Here is a 4,001-nt window from a genome sequence, read left to right as displayed (position 1 = left end):
AAGCTTGCAGCGGCGGAAAAGTATTTTTGTGGCTCTCTTCTTTGGTTTTAGGATTTTAGAGAATTTATAGGCGAAAGAGGTAGGGCAAAGGAGCCACGTGGGGCCCACAAACCTGCTAGGCGCGGCCCCCCTAGGGTGCGGCTAGGGGGCTTGTGACCTACCACGAGGTCTCCTGCCTTGGTTCTCAAGTCCCCTGCGTATCTTCTGTTATGGAAAAAATCACCCCACAGGTTTTATTCCGTTTGGACTCCGTTTAATATTCTTTTCTGAAAAAGGTCAAAACACGGAAAAAACAGAAACTGGCATGAGGCACTAAGTTAATAGGTTAGTCCCAAAAAAGATATAAAAGAGCATTTTCATGCATATAAAACATCCAAAGTTGACAAGATAATAGCATGGAACCACCAAAAATTATAGATACGTTGGAGACGTATCAAGCATCCCCAAGCTTAACTCCTGCTCGTCCTCGAGTAGGGAAGTGATAAAGACCGAATTTTTGATGTGGAATGCTACCTAACATATTTGTTCTTTGTAACTTCTTTCTTGTGGCATGAATGTTCAGATCCATAAGATTCAAAACAATAGTTTAGTATTGACATGAAAACAATAATACTTCAAGCATACTAGCAAAGTAATCATGAACTTTTGAAAGAAATAACAAGGGCAAAGAAAGTTATCCCTACGAAATCATATAGTCTGGCTATGCTCCATCATCCCCACACAATGTATTTAAATCATGCACAACCCTGGTATTGGCCAAGTAATTGTTTTCGCACTCTTACTTTCTCAAACCTTTTCAACTCTCACGCAATACATGAGCATTAGCCATGGATATAGAACTATAGGTGGAATAGAGTGTGGTGGTGGTTGTGAGGCAAAAGGAGGATATGGTCACATTGACTCGGCGTATCAATGGGCTATGGAGATGCCCATCAATAGATATCAATGTGAATGAGTAGGGATTGCCATGCAACGGATGCACTAGAGCTAAAAGTGTATGAAAGCTCAAAAAGAAAACTAGTGGGTGTGCACCCAACTTGTTTCCTCACGAAGACCTAGGGCAATTTTGAGGAAGCCCATCACTGGAATATACAAGCCAAGTCATATAATGAAAATTCCCACTAGTATATGGAAGTGACAAAACAAGAGACTCTCTATCATGAAGAACATGGTGCTATTTTGAAGCACAAGTGTGGAAAAAGATAGTAGCATTGTCCCTTCTCTTTTTTTTCTCTCATCATTTTTTTTGTTTGGGCTCTTTGGCCTCTTTTTTTCATTTTTTTGGTGGGCATCTTTGACCTCTTTTTTTTATTTCCTCATATGGGACAATGCTCCAATAATGATGATCATCACACTTTTATTTACTTACAACTCAATACTTAGAACGATGATGACTCTATATGAAATGCCTCCGGCAATGTCCTGGGACGTGTAACGATCTAGCTTAGATATGACATTGAAACATCTCGCCAGCTATCTTACGATCATGCAATGGCAATATGAAAGTGACGGCACATGTCATGAGGCGGAACGTTGGGAGTTGCATGGCAATATATCTCGGAATGGCTATGAAAATGCCATAATAGGTAGGTATGGTGGCTGTTTTGAGGAAGGTATATGGTGGGTTTGTGCACCGGCGAAATTTGCGCGGCACTAGAGAGGCTATCAATGGTGGAAGGTGAGAGTGCATCTATACCATGGACTCACATTAGTCATGAAGAACTCATATACTTATTGCGAATGTTTTATTAGTAATCAAAACGAAGTGCTAAACGCATACTCCTAGGGGAAGGGTTGGTAGGTGTTAACCATCTCGCGATCCCGACCGCCACACAAAGGATGACAATCAATAAATCAGTTATGCTCCGACTTCCTAACATAGCGGTTCACCATACATTCATGCTACGGAAATCACTAACCTCAACACAAGTATTTCTAGATTCACAACACCCTACTAACATGACTCTAATATTACCGTATCTATATCTCAAAACTAATTGTGAGGAATCAAACTTCTCTTACTAATCAGTGCACATGAATATGAAAGTTTTTATCATATCCTCTTTGGATGCCTATCATATTTAGGACTAATTTCATAGCACACGCCAATTACCAAGTTACTTAGAGAGAGCACTCTCAAAAAGATATAAGTGAAGATCGAGAGTTTTTATTTCTTCAAAATATGACACCGCCGTTCTCTACAAAGATTTAAGTGAAGCACTAGAGCAAAATTATCTAGCTCAAAAGATATAAGTGAAGCACATGCAAGCTAAATTGCCTAGCTCAAAAGATATAAGTGAAGCTCATTGAGCATTCTAACAAATTCACGTTGAGTGCATGTCCCTCTCAAAAATGAGTGCAGCAAGGATGATTGTGACAAAACAAAAAGCAAAGACTCCTATAATACACGACGCTCCAAGAAAAACACATATCATGTGGTGAATAAAAATATAGCTCCAAGTAATGTTACCGATGGATTGAAGACGAAAGAGGGGATGCCTTCCCGGCGCATCCCCAAGCTTACGCTTTTTGGTGTCCTTGAATTTGGCTTGGGATGTCTTGGGAATCCCCAAGCTTAATCTCTTTCCACTCTTTATTCCATTGTCCACAAGAACATCACCCAAAACTTGAAAACTTCACAACACAAAACTTAAACAGAAACTCGTGATATCATTAGCATAAGAAAACAAACCACCAACTCTTTAGGTACTGTAGTAAACTTGATTTCCATTTAAATTGATGTTATATTACTGTATTCTCACTTCTCCAAGGCTAGTACCCCCCGATACTAACCATAGTTTCATCAAAATAAGCTATCAACACAACAAAAACAGAATCTGTCAAAAACAGAACAGTCTATAGCAATCTGTATATTTCGTATACCTCTGTTATCCCAAAAATTCTGAACAATTATGAAAATTATGGAAATTTACATATCAATCAACATAAAAAAGAATCAACTCAAAAGCTCTTTCTGAATAGGAAATAAAAATAATTTCGTGAGCACGCAGTTTTTGTCTTTTTCAGCATGATTAAATAACTATCACCAAAACTAATCATAAAGGTTCTACTTGGCACAAACACTAAAAACATAATAAAACACAATCATAACAGAATTATGATGGTGTGGACACAACAAAACAGAAAGTGAAAAGCAAAAACAAATTTATTCATTGGGTTGCCTCGCAACAAGCGCTATCGTTTAACGCCCCTAGCTAGGCTTAACGATTTCAATGATGCTCACATAAAAAGTAGTAGTTGAGATATGCAAAAGAGCATCATGAATGGCAAAAAACACGTTTAACTCTAACCCACTTCCTGTGCATAGGGATTTTGTGAGCAAACAATTTATGGGAACAAGAGTTAACTAGCATAGGAAGCAAAAACAAGCATAACTTCAAAACGTTGAACACGTAGAGAGGAAGCTTGATATTATTGCAATATGTAAAAGCATATGTTCCTCTCTCATAGTAATTTCAGTAACATCATGAAGGAGTCATACAATATAACTATCACACAAAGCATTCTTTTCATGATCAATTTTAGCATAAGGGTCATCACCAAAACTTGGGAAACAAAAAATATCATCTTCATCAAGCATACCATCCCCAAGCTTGTGGTTTTGCATATTATTAGCATCACAGATATTTAGAGAATTCATACTAACAACATGGCGATCATGTTTTTCATTCAAGCAGATATCATGAACCACTTTATAATTTTCTTCTTTCAACACTTCATCAAAATTTTCAGATTCATGATTTTCAAACAAAACTCGATAGAGATAGTCAAGTGCACTCAACTCACTAGCAAATTGTTCATCATAATTTGGTCTTTTGAAAAGATTAGCAAGTGGATGAGAATCCATATCAATAGAGTTTTAGCAAGCGAAGATGCAAGAAAATAGAAGGCACATGGCAACACAAGCAAACATAGCAACAAAAAGGCGAATGGAAGAAGATCGAATAAAAAGGAAAATGTTTTTGGTATTTTTGGAAAAA

The sequence above is a fragment of the Hordeum vulgare genome, chromosome 5H (assembly GCF_904849725.1).
Source record: "Hordeum vulgare subsp. vulgare chromosome 5H, MorexV3_pseudomolecules_assembly, whole genome shotgun sequence".
Classification (NCBI taxonomy): Eukaryota; Viridiplantae; Streptophyta; class Magnoliopsida; order Poales; family Poaceae; genus Hordeum; species Hordeum vulgare.
The sequence above is the reverse complement of the archived record's forward strand: the minus strand, read 5'-3'. Positions refer to the sequence as shown.